Here is a 17118-nt window from a genome sequence, read left to right on the forward strand (position 1 = left end):
TGAGATGGCTTCGCATGTTATCAGGTTGGAGATAAATTAAATCGAGAGAGAAAACGAGAGAGAGAGAGAGAGAGAGAGAGAGAGAGAGAGAGAGAGAGAGAGCACAGTAAAATATATAGATGTTTAAATTAAATTAACTGAAAGGAATGCAGCACATCATTACAATCGCAAAATACATTTAAAACAAATGAGAGTGCAAGGCAACTTTTACATACATTTACATAAAACTGAAGAAGGGGGAGTGCAGAAGCTGGGTAGGTCGCCACACTGAAATTCACTAAGGTGACGCCATGAGTTTTATTGAGTTTAGTTACATGAGTGAGAAAGTGTGCTTAGTTATTATGCTATAATTTTATTAAATTGAGGCAGAAAGTTGGGATGGGTTATTTGAATTACATTAGCATGAGTTAAAATTGGAATTAAATATACAGGGGAGATGGAGTAGTAAGAGGAACTGAATGGTGGGAGAGAGGGGGGAGTGAAATAAAATAGAATTTGCAGGAGTGAATGAGCGAGTGAGTAAGTAAAAATAAAAACAGAGTGAATAGGCACATTGGTTACTTTAGTTATTCAAAGGAGGAACGGTGTAAGTACTGGAATTAAGTAGGGAGTGTGTGAGTGTGAACTGGGTTTAAACAGATGGAGTGAAGGACTGAATATAAATTGGAAGTAAATAAATGGACAGAGAGTGAGAATTAAGTGGAATCAACTGAAAAAATTAGTGCACATAAATTGAAATTGAAGGAAGTGAGTGAGTGAGTGAGTGAGTGAGTGAGTGAGTGAGTGAGTGAGTGAGTGAGTGAGTGAGTGAGTGAGTGAGTGAGTGAGTGAGTGAGTGAGTGAGTGAGAGTTAAGTGAGAAGTATACATTAAAACAGAGTGAATAAGTAATAATTCTTTGCATTTATATAGCGCTTTTCTCACTACTCAAAGCGCTCAGCAATTGCAGGTTAAGGGTCTTGCTCAAGGGCCTAGCAGAGCAGAGTCCCTATTGGCATTTTTACAGGAATCGAACCGGCAACCTTCCAATTGTCAGTGCTGATCCCTAGCCTCAGAGCCACCACTCCGCCTCTGAGAAATTTAAATTAGAGTTAAATGAGGAGTATAAATTAAAACACAGTAAATAAGTAAGTATAAAATGAAATTCAAATGAGTAACAGTATAAGTAGTACTGGAATTAAATAGGGGGTATGAGAACATAAACTGGAATTAAACAGATGGAGTGAGTGACGGAATATAAATTGTGAGTAAATAAATGGATTGAGTCAGTCAGAGAGTAAGATTCAATTAAAATCAACTGAAAAAGTTAGTGAGCATAAACTGAAATTGAAATAAGTGAGTGAGTGAACAGAAATAGGATATAAATGTAGAGACTGAGTGAGACACCGAGTGAGAATAAATTGTAATTAAATAAATAAGTGAAATAACATCTGAAAGCACATCTGGGTGCAGTCCAAAGACATGCAGGTTAGGTGAAAAGGTGATTCTGAATTGGTTGTAGTGTGTGGTTGGTGTTGGTGTGTGTGTGTGTTGACTCCGCAATGGACTGGCGCCCTGTCCAGGATTTGTCCCAGCCTTGTGCCCCAAGCTAGCTGGGATAGGCTTCAGCAGACCCCCACAACCCTGTGCTGGACTAAGCAGTTTAGTAAATGACTGACTGACATACACTGAAACTGAAGTGAGTGAGTGAGTGAGTGAGTGAGTGAGTGAGTGAGTGAGTGAGTGAGTGAGTGAGTGAGTGAGTGAGAGTGAGTGAGTGAGTGAGTGAGTGAGTGAGTGAGTGAGTGAGTGAGTGAGTGAGTGAGTGAGTGAGTGAATCTAGATTAAAACAGAGTGAATAAGCAAATATAAACTAGAATTCAAAGGAACACCTGTTCAAGTATTGCAATTAAAATTGAGTGTGTGAGTATTTATAGGAAATAAGTTGGAGTGACTGAATGTGTGACGAGTACATTGGACTTGAAATGAAGACCAGAGTGAGGATAAATTCGAATTCAATTGCGTGAGCAAGTGAGTATAAAATGGAACTGAAATGAATGAATGAGTGACTGAGTATGAAGCACAAATGAAATGAAGGAGTGAGTTTAAATTGGAATTGAATGAACAAATGAGGAAATATACATTATAAATCAAAGGATTGACTGAGGACTGAAATGAAACTGAAATTTAAATGAGTGAGCAAGGGGGCATAAATTGAAACTGAAATGAATGAGTGAGTGAATTCACACAAGTGACTTGGTGAGTGTTCATAGAAGCTGAAATGAGTGAGTGAATGAGCGAGTATAATTTGGAAATTAAAGTTTTGACTGAATGAGTATAAATTGGAATTGAAATGAGAGGGTGAGAGACTGAGTGAATGTAAATTACATGAGTGGGTGTAAACTGGAATTGCCTTAAAGTTATTAAGAGAGTGAGGAAATTTCATTAGGACTTCTGTTATAGAGATTAGTAAGTGAAACAGCTTGTTAGGAGAGTAAACTGAGATCCATTTAAAATGTAATTTAGTCCCTTTTTTTAAGTTATTAACTTATCATATATTTTAAAGCGGGTGAGAGAGGCAGCTTGTTAGCACCATACAGTTGAAATGAATTCAGATTTGTAAGTGAGAGCCGTTGGCCTGTCCAGGATTGGGCCTGATTACTCAGCAGAGTCCAAGAGGTAAATGAAGCGGATCAATGGCGAGTGATGCATCTTGTTCATGATTGCCAAGTTAAATGACTCGGAAAATGTGTAGGGATGACCACTTTCAGGTGTCTGTTTTTTTTTACCATGGAAAGTGAAAAGGAAAACTAACTGGGGAGATTTTCCACAAAGCCAAGCCAGAGTGTGTGTTTGGAGGTGGCACCAGAGTTTCTCAAATTAGTTAAACTTCACTTCACAAACTTTTTTTTTTGTTGTTGTAAATGTGTCTCACTTTTACTTTTTTATGGAGAAAGACAAGAGAATGGTGAAGTGGGCTGGGTATTGTGTTGCTCTGCTCTAGAATATGTTTACCGTCTGGGAGTCTGTAGTCTGCGGGAAGACTTGGGGGGAGGAAAGGAGGAAGGGAGGGAGAAGAAAGAAGACTTCACTGAGAGCTGCCCGGGCCGATAAAGAGCGGCCATTGAGCCGTCACTAAACCTCAGAAATTATTCCCGAGGAGAGAGCACTTAAACAGACTGTGAGGGTTTCAAAAGAAAAGACCAAAGCAGTGGAACATACGGCACCCAGAGCCTGTCTTTTGTCCTGCCATCCCTGGTTTTAATAGCCCTCTTCATTCTCCATCAATCCCAGCTAAATGTGTGTTTAATAGCTTTTCAATAACTGCCTTTCCCGAGGGATGGGGCCTTTTTTTTTTCAAAGAGTCGCCATTGAAACAGCCTTACGAGCTTTGCAGGGCTTTGTCTGTAGTCAATTATACACTTCATCTGGTGACTGAGGAGCACTGCTTAATCCCAGCACCCTCCTGTGCCACAAAAAAAAAAACTGGCTCAAGCAGCTCAGTAGCTCGGGGTGCAGGTATAAGACGCTTTCAAGGGCATGGAGCAGAGATCTCAAACTCTTGTGCATTGTGAGTTGTGATTAGTATAGTACAGTACAAAATAATATAGGCATGTGTCGCACCACTGACAACAAATCTTAAACCCAAAATGGCTAACAGGAATTTATTACCAGGTGGTAGCCATCCTTAAAACTGACTGGTAGGATAAAAAGTGTTGGAGCAAAGTAACATGACATGTGAGTAAAGCTGGGTATTAGAACTGGTGTGAAATGGAAGACACGGCACCACTCACTCATCTACAAGCTTGTTAGAGTCAGCCACAGAATCCAACTAACCAAAGCCTAGCAGAAAATCTGTCTGTAAAAACATACTAGAGAACGGCACCATAACCTAACATGTATAGTGCCCGGCACTGTTGTCCATCTGTCATATACTGTATTACAGAAAACTGTAGAAATATGTTCAGCAGAGCGATGCAGATCAGCCAAAATAGTTAAAGCATATCAGAAAAACAATAGAAATCTGCGTACAAAAACCTGTTAGAGACGACCTCAAAAATCTATCATTTATAGTGCCTGGCACTGCTCTCTGTATGGGATATGTTATTGAAAACTATAGAACTGTGTGCAAAATTTCTATCTATCTATCTATCTATCTATCTATCTATCTATCTATCTATCTATCTATCTATCTATCTATCTATCTATCTATCTATCTATCTATCTATCGTTACACATACACATCAGGGAGTCAATCGAGGTACGTGATAATCCACCGGGGCAAGAGGGGGCGCTGCTGCTAACACACTCTTCTCCTTCTCTCCCCGCAGCTCTGAGGAGCCACCCAACCAGGGCACTTAGTTCCGCCCCTTCTGAGACGTGTTGCTATAAGAAGCCTGGCTTCCTGGAAGGAGTCATCTTTTCTCCAAGAGTGAACCATGGGATGGGATCTCCCATATGAATGACCCTTGGTTAAAAAGAAGCCATAAAAGCTTATCTTGTTCTGTTTGAACCCAAGCTGCCATTTGTTTTGTTTTACCTCAAGGCACTATTTGCATTGGTCTCCCTTAATTAAATGAGTTGACCCGGTTTCCTGCTGTCCATCCTTTCTTTCCTGCACCTGGCCACACTATCTACTTATCGTTCTATCTTAAATAGTGTTTTTCATACCTACTATCTATAACATATGTTGCCTTCAGATACCTGTTAATTTATTGTAACACCTTACTAGCTTATTTTGTATATTATCTATCTATCTATCTATCTATCTATCTATCTATCTATCTATCTATCTATCTATCTATCTATCTATCTATCTATCTATCTATCTATCTATCTATCTATCTATCTATCTATCTATCTATCTATCTATCTATCTATCTATCTATCTATCTATCTATCATAGTGTCTTCAATATCAATCTGTATAGGTGTTATGCAAAGATGTAACAAACCTTATAAATACTTGTTTGAGGCCGCCAAATATAAAAGAAAGCACACATTTGAGACAGCTATATAAATCCTCTCTGTTTGAAACTTGACAGACACCGGCACAGGAATTGCTCTGCCTGTTCATCTGAAAGTTTGTTAATAGTCGTCCACAAGAATGTGTCAGTCTAAAACTTTATACCAATTTTATATCTCTTCCTCTAAAAACCTTCCAGGGACAGACACAGAAATCAATCAATCAGTCTGTCACCCTAACTATTTCTAACTCTCTAAAGCATTTTAAAGAAAGCTGCATGTTTATCTGTGTAAGGATTGTTAGGGAGAGCCACAGTCTTCAAACTTCTTAGAGAGATACAAAGTCCTTCATGCCATCAATTAATCAGTCAATCTGTTTATATAAAGATTGTGGGAGACAGACTCATATATATGAAATTATGTAAAGCTTAACGGAGACAGTCACAGATATATGTTTCTGTCTGTCTGTATTAAGCTTGTCAGAGACGGCCACAGAAGTTTATCTTGCTACATTGAAAAATGAAAGAATTCAATTTACCAGCCCAAATATTTATCTAGTTAATGTTTGATGAAGACCACCATAGACATCTAACTACTTAAAAGTTTATTAGGGACCCCAGCACACACAGGTCTCTCTAAAGGTTTGTTATAGACACTGCTATATAGATAGATAGATAGATAGATAGATAGATAGATAGATAGATAGATAGATAGATAGATAGATAGATAGATAGATAGATAGATAGATAGATAGATAGATAGATAGATAGATAGATAGATAGATAGATATAACCTTGTCTTTCAGTTTAAAATCAAAGATAAAACAGCACAGCAATCAGACAATCAGAGGATTGTTAGAGACGGCCTCAGAAGCTCATTAACCTCCACCTATCCAGAATAAAACGATGGGTTTCCATTAGAACTGGATGCCTTGGTGTTTCTCGTATATGGATATGGAGGAGTGCACACTAGCTAGCCATTCTTTCATCTACACATTTCCAGTGTTTTTTCAAGTGCTCTATGGTTTGTACGAACGCCGATTTTTGTTTCGCATTGCAAGAATGTAATGGCAGTCAGCGATCAGTGAAAACACTGAAACAAAGCCGGGCTTCATTGTAGCCGTGGTAATTTGCAGACTTGTGTTTGATGGGTTATGCTATGAATTAGTTGGAGAATGACAGATTTACAGTGCTCTCTGATTTCCATATAAAAAGAATGTGAGAGAACTGTTAGCATTCCTGAGGTGCACTGCAGGTTTCTGGAAGAAATCAAATTGCTTGCTTTTTCTAGCCGTTCCTATCTCTGCCGATTCCACCATCCCACATGAAGGGTGCAGATACCTAAAAGCGTGGAATATGGACCTGGTCAGGAGTTTGCTTAAAGTATTTTGAGGAATTGCTAATGGTTAGCTTCAGGGGGCCAGTCTCCTGACTGCCATGGCCTCACATCCATGGAGTACTTTGCTAATGGATGTCTTTTCACATTTATTTCTCCTTTCCATTCTTTTACAGTATATCTGCTTTAACAGTCCCCTACACACTGATCATCACATTTGTTTCTCTCATTTCTTCTGTCTTCTCCGCGTTAAAATTTCACTTCTATATCAGAAATGTCCTTAGATCAGCTGAGCCGTGACAGTGATGTGAGGTGACTCCCTCTTACTCTTCAGAGAGCTGCAGACTCTTTTGTTTAATAGGAAGAGGCCGCAGAAAAAGGAGCATTGACAAGAAAGGAAAGCAGATGTTAGAGCGATGGGTCCTGTGCAGGTGGCTCGAACAAAACAAAGGTGCCTGCTTCTCACTGCACATGATCCAGCCACCCTTATTTTCACTCTGAACTTTAAACTCCTTCTGCTCACTACTGTCCTGATTCTCAGGGAACAGCAGATTTATGGCAGATAGTGCTACAGTGGTTTGTGGGAAAAACAAGAATACACGCCTGGGGACAACTCTTTAACACTAGAATTCCTGAAGCCTACGAAAAAACTCTGAATCCCAGGGCACCTTGAATTCCTTTGCGTTTCCAAATAGTGACGTTTTCATGTATGAATGTGTGTGTGCGTGTGTGACAGAGGCAGCAGTTCTTACCTCTACACCATCCAAGAATACATATCAACATCCTGTCGACTGACATTTGAGCTTGGGTTATTTGATATTTGGACTAAAGTCTTCACACATTATACACTTCATGTCATTATTAGTATAATATGGATCTGTTTAAGGTATGTGTTCAGCATTTCTTGCCTCGCATTTCCTTTCATTCTGCACTTACACAGATTGTTATAGACACAGAACACACATGAAATGCATGAATTCCAAATAACAAAATATTATTTATCCTATACAACTCCAGGCACCTCACACCCAGATAAACAAGACTTGAGCTAAGAGAACTTGAGCTCCATCAGTTGGGATTGAAGGGATAGCAGTCTACTTGCTGAGTGTGCTGACCGACACATTTACAAAACAAAAGACGCTGATGAGGAGAGGTGCAAAGGAATTTCAGGTGGCCCAGGATTACGAATTTTTTCGTAGGCATCAGGGATTCTAGTGTTAAAATGTTTGCAGTAAATAGTGGTGAAATCCTCCCACAGAACCTCCTCCTAAAACAGCGGGTGTTTTTGCCAATTTCCTCCAGTCCGTGCATTTTTAACAGGGTCACAAAAAACGAAACTGAACAAACGACTTGACACTGAGAAAAGAAAAAGCAAAAATTGCTGCTATCAGTTTAGGAGCTCAGTTGCACAAGGTAACGGAAGCTTAATAATCGATTTGTATGTCGTAATGAGTGCTGCAACGGAAGAGATGGACAGACACACACACACACACACACACATAGACCACTGCAGGTACTTGGCCCCACGCATGTGAGAAGTGCTTATATCTACTCTGATCTGTTTCTGTCATTTTGAATATTATATCACTAAATGGCATAACAGTAACAAATAGAGTTAAGATGAGCATTGTGGTCTATGCACGTAGTACTTACAGCTGTTCTGGGATGGCATGTGTGCATTTCCAATTAGTCACTAATGTTAACTGACTTTAGGAATTAATTTTGACGCGCAGTCAGAAGGTGCATTCTGTGCAGCCTTATCCATGGTGCTACTGGTGTCATCAGTCAATGTCAACACTTCATTATCAACTTTCATTTAACAGCAGTCCTTCTCATCGGGGTGTGACACACTGTTTACTTCCAAAGCATATTTTGTAAATCACACTTTCACAAACCATAACTGACAATTCTTTGAACCTTACATCGACTCTGACGTTATCGCTATAACTGTGAACCAAAGCGAGTACACGCATCATCTCCGACAACATATCGTTCACTTTTACCACTAGTCTTCAAATGCCAGTCTATAATCTGAAGTTACAGAAAGGTTTTTCTTCCTGCCACAAATATCTCCATTCATGCAGCACACACTTATATGGATTAATGGGGGGTCTTTTTAGGAGGGTTTTCCGGCTGTGGACAGTTCGCCATAATCAGAAGCTCGGATCTGGTTAATGAGAACACTTCTGATCTTTGCAGTTTAAAATCCCGGTCCTTACTCTGGGTGCTGTTTTCAGGAAGCATTGGATTGGTTTAGAAATGTGACCATCATGATCCCACCCATTTTAAGCAAAATTCACTGACGGTTGTCTCCAGATACGTATGTAATATACATAGACTCTGCAAGACTAGTGCTGCTATCTCAGGGTTCCAGAAGTTTCCTGTCCCAGTCACTATCGGTGTGAAGTCTGTGTGTTTTCTCTGAGTATGTGCTTATAAACTGGCAGTGGGAATGAGAATGGACTGGTGTTTCATTCAGGGTTGATTTATGTCTTCTGACCAAAGCTGCTGGGCAAGATGTCAGCCTCCAAGACCCTGAACTTGACTGAGAAGTTTATAAATGATTGGATCGAGGAGTGTTAATCAATTCAGTAATCCAGGCTCAAGTCTTCAAGAATTTCCTGCACATCTTAGTGCTGCCATCATAGCAGCAAGGGTCTGGTTATTTAACTGTAATGGCAGAACTGGACTGTTCTGAACAAGCGCCACTGCTAAAGAAAGCCTGATCAGCAGGGCTGCATGCTATTAAGTAGCTTGCCAGGAATAGGAGAGGCACAAAAGTGGCAAGCAGATGACACTTTTGATAGATTTGGAAGCTGGGGTGCTGAACAGAAACACCAGGTTTGACCAAGTCTGATTAAAGCGGGAAGGGATACGCTCATCCATCAATATCTGTGCCATGAAGCACCTTTCACAGAGCCGCCATCAATCACATCTGCGTCAAGTGAGGGCGGGAGGAGTGCCACGGCTGCTTTTACACAGACCATTTAAGGAAACCCGTCCAAACGGTCTCGCCTGGCTGTAGGAGTGTGTGAAGAGACCTGCGAGAAAAATCACACTGGCCTTATGGGAAGGACACAAAAAAATAGATCAATAATAAAATAAATTCATCTGCAAAGCTAACCTGAAAGGAATGGAGCAACTGCAGGTGCTTAACTGTCACAAACTGATTATTATTTATTACTTTTATTTATTCCTAACAAATTAAAGGACAGCTGTTACCACATTTCTACAATGAGGAGTGCTGGCATCATTGAGTAAATCTTGGCATTACAGGCCCATCCTCACCCCTAGGCACACATGTAAAACAGCCCACTACATCATCATGGATAAAAAGGGAAGTTTCAAACCCAGAAATCCATCTGGCCATAGAGTGTCTTCCACCAACTGCAAAAGGCACTATATAACATCATAAACAATTCAATCAGAAACAGGCATGGCAACAATTTATAGGAGCTCTAAAAAGATAAAGCAATTCTCTGAAAGTTTCTTCAAAAAATGTTTCCACACTTAATTCCATCCACTGAATGTGAAAAGCACTATAAGATCATAAATAATGGAATCAACAATAGGCATAGCAACAGTTTGTAGGAGATATGAAAGGATAAAATGATCTAAAAATTGTTCCAAACAGTTTTGACTGTAAAAGGTGCTATATAATAAAATAAAAGCGATTGAAAAGTTTGTTCCAAACAGTTCTGACTGTAAAAGGCACTATATAATATAATAATTTAATCAGAAGTAGGCATGCCAGCAGTTTTTAAGAGGCTTCTAAAAATTGGTTCAAAATAATGTTGTCATATGTAGTTTCATCCACGGACTGTGAAAGGCACTATACAACAATGATTTAATCATAAAGACATGTTAACAGTTTTTAGGATCTATAACTGACATCATTTAATAAAATGTGCTAAAAATAATTGTTTTTCATATATAATTCCAGCCACTGATCATGAAAGGCACTATATAACATAAACATTTAATCAGATATAGTCAAGACAACAATTTATACTAATTATAAACAGCTGAAAAGATTTTCAAAAAGTTTGTTCAAAAATAATTCTGCCACATACAATTCCATCTGCCAATTGTGAAAGGCACTATACAGAATAGAAAACAACCTTTTTTAGAAATGGGCATGGCAACAGTTTACAGGAGCTATAAAAAGATCCTGTAAACCAAACTTGGCCCCATAAAATGGAATGAATCCATGAGGAAGTCAAACCTGGACCTGCATGGCAACCAGTGCACTACCCACTAGATAAAACAGGAAATATAACCAGCAGATGCGCAATGAGTTGGTGGGCAACTGCCCGAATCCCTCCTTATGTGCATCATTTCAAAGGCCTTACATAAGCCGCCACATTGTTTCTGACTCTCCCGGCAGCAGGCTTATCATCTGTTTCTCATCCTCTTAGGCTCTGGACCTGTCAGCCTGCAGATAAACGAGGTGGCACCCGGCTACAATGCCATTTTGGACATCTTGCTAGGAGTATGAAACGGCCCGAGTGCCCCCTCAGACTGGCACCAGCCCTGTCTGTCAGATGTTTTCTTTTGCCTTTTGTCCCTGCGCTTTGTCTGTTTTCCCTGACGATGGACGTTAGATTGAAAGGTTACCACTAATCTTGCTAATATGTATTAACATTCCCCCCTCCTCCACTGCCAGCCTGCTGAGGATTTAGAGGTTACAGAAAGCACTTTGTGAAATAAAGCAAAACATCTCGCATGCAGCCGCTTTCCAGCAGGCGTAAGCCCGATGCCGAAAAAACCATCCACCTGCAACGGGCAAGGGAACGGCCAAAAGTGCCCACTGCTTTTGTGTTTCTCACTCGCTTTGTCTTTTTGTGCTTTCAAACCATCTTATCTTCTCTTTCCGCATCCCCCCACCAACCCCCCTTTAATTCTGACATTCCTTTCGGTCTTTTCTTCAAAATTAGGCTCTAACAGCTTTTTAAGAGCTGTTTTCCTTGGCTTTAATCCTCTCAAGCCCCTCTTTCATGCTTTCTTCTCTATTGTACTGATTCAGCATTGGAAGAAACCTTTAGTGAACAAATTGACCCCCCAATTCCCCAGCCCCTGTGAGGCTGCTGACGTCACAGTCGATGTGAGCCTCCAACTGCAATGGGATAGCAGACCACCTCTTCAGGTGGAGGCTTCATGGTGGACTTAAAGGCTCCGCTCTTTATTTATCACCCTGTTGTTAAGGAGCACTGGGAGTACAAACAATGGCATCAAGAAGGTTTATGGATTGTTGTAAATGACGTCCAGCCATAATCCAAATTTGTCCGACATACCATTAAGTGAATGAGCAGTAGTCTTCAAAATGCTCCCCAGATAAGCTGTAAATAACACCAAAAAGGTAATCCAGGCTCATATAATCCCTTAAACAAATGACAGCCATTTCTTTAACTTGGCTCATAATTGTATTTGGTACGAGGGTGGCCGTGTGCATCTCCCTGCGACGGCTGAGCATGTAAGTCAGAGGCCTGATTACAGCAAAGAGCCACGTCATCATCCATTTTGAACATGGTTCTGCCAAAGCTCAAAACAAGCTGCTGCTGCCCTCAAAAAAGAACAGAATGGTCCTCGTGGCAGGTCTGATGTGTTGCAATGGGTTTGCAGTAGTGTACAGCTGTACAGCGTCACAAACACACCAACTATGGGGTCACCTTAAACTAAGTATGTGTGCTCTGTGATGGACTAGCACTCCACCCAGGACTGGCTGCTGTCCTCCACCTGAGGCTGCCTGGATAGGCTCAGACCCTCCATGATCATCTACCAGATTTAGTAGCTTTCATAATGTGTGTATTTATGTTTACATGTGTGCATATTAAGAAAGATCTTAAACATCTAGGAATTCATGGTAGGGGAAAAAAACAAAGAAACAAAGAATGGGCATCCATCCTGCTGGAAGCCAAGGTCCTCCATGGGCTGTAGTGTCGTGAAGTAAGTAGAAAGTACACCTCAAGTTACAGAGGCATCTAGGAGAATGGAAGTAGAAGGAGCTGTCCTGTTCACTGGTAGGACTCAGCCGTTAGAAATGGGGCCATCAAACTTTCACGTTACCAACAATCTAGCAGACCTTTCACATGAAGGTTTATGTTTCAATAAAATCCAAATTAAAAACACATTTCAACTCTTGTCTTGGAATTAGGCAACATGGCTTAGAATTTAAGGTACTGGATTATAAACTATGAGGCAAATAGTCCAATTTTTGAGGTTTTGCCCATCTTTGGAATAAAGAAGGAAACAGTGAAGATCTGCAAACTCCACAGAGAGAGAGAGAGAGAGAGAGAGAGATAGATAGATAGATAGATAGATAGATAGATAGATAGATAGATAGATAGATAGATAGATAGATAGATAGATAGATAGATAGATAGATAGATAGATAGATAGATAGATAGATAGATAGATAGATAGATAGATAGATAGATAGATAGATAGATAGATAGATAGATAGATAGATAGATAGATAATGTGATGGACAGCTATGGATCCTGCCTGGATAGGACGCCTTTTATAAGAGAAGACTGGGGGAATGGGCATACTACTAGGAGCACCTCCCCCGGGACATGAGAGGGCAGCCCCCTGGGTTTACATTGGGGCCACGGATTTGGAGCTCAGAAACTTAACCTGCTGGGGGACGGTGTCCATCACCAGGGGGCACCTGGACAGCTCCAGAGTCTGGGCATACAGCACTTCCGCCACACCCGGAAGTGCTGCCAGAAGAGGAGCAGGATTCCTATGCAGCACTTCCGCCACACCCAGAAGTGCTGCCGGAGGTTAATCAAGTGACACCTGGAGCACTTCGGGGTGCACTATAAAGGAGACTGCCTCACTCCATTCAGAAGCAAGAGTCGGTAGGAGGAGGATGAAGCATAGGAAGAAAGGAGTAGAGGTGGCAAAAGGAATGAAAGGACGGAGTGTTGTGTTATTGGAGCACGTGTGTTATTTTGGACATTTTGAGTCCATGTCTGTCTGTGTCCGGGCTGATCTTCTACAATAGATAGATAGATAGATAGATAGATAGATAGATAGATAGATAGATAGATAGATAGATAGATAGATAGATAGATAGATAGATAGATAGATAGATAGATAGATAGATAGATAGATAGATAGATAGATAGATAGATAGATCCTTTTCTCCTCGCTTTGCTGCATCCAATTTCTGTTTCTCATCCCCTGACTGCCTGTGATCCCTTGCTGCAAGAGGAAAGTCAAAGATGAGTTGTGACCTCAATCACAAGTGTCTGCCCACACTCTTTTCTTTGTGGTGCGCTTGTGCTCGGTCTCCATGGGATGCCACAAAGTCGCTGAGCTGAGACTTTGACTCAATTCAGTCCTGCTCCTGGGCACTGATGAGAAGTGCCACCAGAAATGCCTAGCCAGCAGAGTGATTCACTGCCATGCACAGAGCTTTACAGAGGAAACTCTTTTCAAATGAAATGTCTTTGTTTGATGAAAACTGTTTTGCTTGCACAACACTGGGTACTGCTGCTGTAATCCATAGTTTATGTCATGTAAAATATGTATTAGAATTTCACAAATTTGAAACATTTTTAGCTGAGAAAAGCAATGGAAAACAGTAAAAGAAATCTCAGCAAACTATAACCGACCAAGTAGTAAAGAAATAAATGGCATACACAATAGCAGAAGCCCAGTTAGTTCCAATTTAAATTTTTTATGAAGGCTCTTCAGATGGGCACTGCCAGTGGTCAATTTTAGTTTAGTTTATTTTTTTGGATGATGAACTCCAGTTGTATTAAGAATGAAATCAAAGTTACACTGCGTGTTCCCAAGCATAGCAAACACAGCTGGAGGCTGTCATTGTCACTCGCTGTGTGAACTGCCTCTGCTGAACCCTTTGGAGTTATGAATATAAATTGAAATGTGCTGTAAAATTTGCCTTGGCATTGCATTTGTTAACGGCATATTGATTGATTGCTCCCATATCAGTTTGTGAATCGTTATTGTATGTGGTGAACACCTCGCTGGTGTTCTTTAGACATCTTCATTGCATGTATTTCCTTTCATTGTGAATGTCTTCTTAGAAATCTTGTATGTATTTGGCTGCTGCTCACAGAGAAGCATCAAGAGAATCAGAAAGATTTGCATATGGGGTTTATTGATTTAGAGAAGGCTTATGATCAGGTGCCACATGAAGAGTTCTGGAGGTGCATGAGACAGAAAGGAGTACCAGAGAAGTATTTGAAGATTGTCCAGGATAAGTAAGAGGAAGTGAGGACTCGGGTTAATAGCAGTGTTCACGTAACAGCAGTCTGCACCAGCGATCATCTTTAAGTCTTTTCCTTTTGATCTGGTTAGGGTCGCGCTGACTCTAGTTGATTTGCTGATGGCATTGTGTTGTGTAGCAACCAAAAGGAAGACGAAGAGAAATTTTGAAAAATGGAGAAGGGCTTTGGAAGATAGAGGATTGAAAATAAATAGAAAGAAGACAAAATATTTGAGGTTTAGCGATGCACAGGATTCGAACATTAGCCTGCAGGGAGAACTATGGAAAAAGTGGATAAGTCTAAATAGTTAGGGTCAGTGGAAGTCTAAGATGGAGAATTAGATGCAGAAATAACCCTCAAAGTGGGTTTCTAAGAGACAAGCAATGATGTATGGAGCTCAGACATGAGCAGTAAGAGGAGCGCAGGAGAAGAAGTGGGATGTGGCAGAAATGAGAATGTTGAGATGGAGGTGTGGAGTTACAAAAAAGGACATAAAAAGAAATGAGACAATCAGAGCTACAACAAAAGTGGCAGAGATATCTAAGAAAGTGCAGGAAAGAAGATTGAAGTGGTATGAACATGTGACGAGGACAGACGATGAATATGCGGGCAAAAAGAGAGATGGGAATGGAAGTACAGGAGAACAGAAAGTGAGGGAGGCCAAAGAGTAAGAGGTAGGTGGATAGAATTAAAGAAGTTGTGAAGGAAAAAGATCTGATTGGGGAGGAGGTGCAGGACCCAGCTGAATGGAGAAAATTGATCAAGCACATCGACACCACATAGAAGCAGGAATAGATAAAGAAGAAGCAGAAGTCCCGCTCCCTAATCACTAAACCATAGTGCTTTCCTGAGAATTATTACTGAGCTGAGCGTTCACACAGAACACAACGTAACGCCATCCCCTTGGGTGGTAGTGGCATCTTGAACATACTGTGTGCCCCTTCAGCACCTACCAATCACAGCTCTTTGCTTTGGTACTCCTATATTCCAAGGTCAAAAGTGTTTGCTATGTTTGACAAACAAAGTTTTCCTGAGCCGTGAATATTTTACTTTAAATTTTAGAGAATGGGGGAGCATCTAAAGGAATACTAATTAAACGTTTAAATATTAAAAATTCACTGCATTACCTTAGGCCTAAATGTTACGTCTAGTTTGTCTCTTTTTCCAATCTCAGGCTTAGTCACTCCGAGAATGGAAAGTTCACTGCTGCTACTGATGTAAAACAAATAACACCGGCAAAGAGAAAAGCCTTGTGAGTTTCAAAAAGACTAACGCTCTGACAGACAGCTTCCTAATAGAACTCAACAGGAGAAATTCATCTTCAATTCCAATGGGAGGCAGGCCCAAGGCCTTGGGGTGTCAGCTAATTGAGTCTGGGGATTGGCGGCCTGCACTTCCTAATGGAGGCCTGCAGAAGTCCCCAAGGCTCTTGGAGACAGGAAGCCGTGTGGGTTTCTTAATTAATACTTTTAATGAGGGCTATAATCTGTAAATTTATGTGTCTAATTAATTCTCCCATAAAATATGCGTCCCCCAGCTCCTTTGTTTATGCCAGCTGCATATATAACTGAAAAACAAAACGGCTGCCAGTATTTCATTTCACTGCAAAGCTCAGCTGAGCAATTAGTACCCTTGCTTGTGACATGGTGTCCTTTTAAACTGGTATCAGCTGCACTGATTGATACCCACCCACATGTCAGGACATTTTAAAGGCCTAACTGGTCTCATTGTGCTTCTGGTGCTGTACAATCGTAAGTCCCCTCTCTCCTAAAATGTAAAGTTACAAACACACATGTCATATAACCATAACAATATATATATTATACTAGCCATCCCCCGCGGCTCCACCCACCTTGTAATGAAACAGGACAAACTTTAAACATCAATAAACAAAAAGGTACCGCTAGTTAAGCGGAGGCAAGGTACACTCCAAAACACAGAGGTAGACTGACTCCCCACTCCTGACATCATGCTTAAACCTTCCCTCAGCCCGCAGCCTCTGCCTTGGATTAGCATGAATATATCGCTCCTGCAAGCGAAGAATGATTCTTAGTGCAATGAGTGAAGTCGCAAAATCAACCGGAATGTTCAAGCAAATTCTAGAAAAAAAACCTGATGTAAATCCGTTAAGTAGTTCTCTCGTTCACTAGCTAAGCGGAGGTAAGGCATACTACAAAACACAGAGGTAGACCGATTCCCCACTCCTGACGTCACGCTTCCCCCTCCTCTCGGCCTGCAGCCTCTGTCTTGGATTAGTGTGAATATAGCAGCGTTCCTGCAAGAGAACTATGATTCTTAGCACAAGGAGAGAAGTCGCAAAATCAACCGGAATGTTCAAAAAAATTCTAGAAAAAACCCCAATGTAAATCCGTTAAGTAGTTCTCTCGTCTGCGGTGGGTTGGCACCCTGCCCGGGATTGGTTCCTGCTTTGTGCCCTGTGTTGGCTGGGATTGGCTCCAGCAGACTCCCGTGACCCTGTGTTCAGATTCAGTGGGTTGGAAAATGGATGGATGGATAGTTCTTTCATTTGCTAGCTAAGCAGTGGTAAGGAACGTCCCGAGGCTGACGCGTGAGTGAGGAGGGCTTCGGCCCCCAATCCTT

At 40.9% G+C, this 17118-nt stretch overlaps 1 protein-coding gene across 1 annotated transcript in view; it reads right to left on the bottom strand.

Moving 5' to 3' along the window:
• kirrel3l (kirre like nephrin family adhesion molecule 3, like) overlaps positions 1–17118 on the bottom strand; it is an 82650-nt gene that overhangs the window by 19760 nt on the left and 45772 nt on the right. The window lies entirely within an intron of this gene.

Source organism: Erpetoichthys calabaricus, chromosome 17, assembly GCF_900747795.2.
Source record: "Erpetoichthys calabaricus chromosome 17, fErpCal1.3, whole genome shotgun sequence".
NCBI classification, from domain to species: domain Eukaryota; kingdom Metazoa; phylum Chordata; class Cladistia; order Polypteriformes; family Polypteridae; genus Erpetoichthys; species Erpetoichthys calabaricus.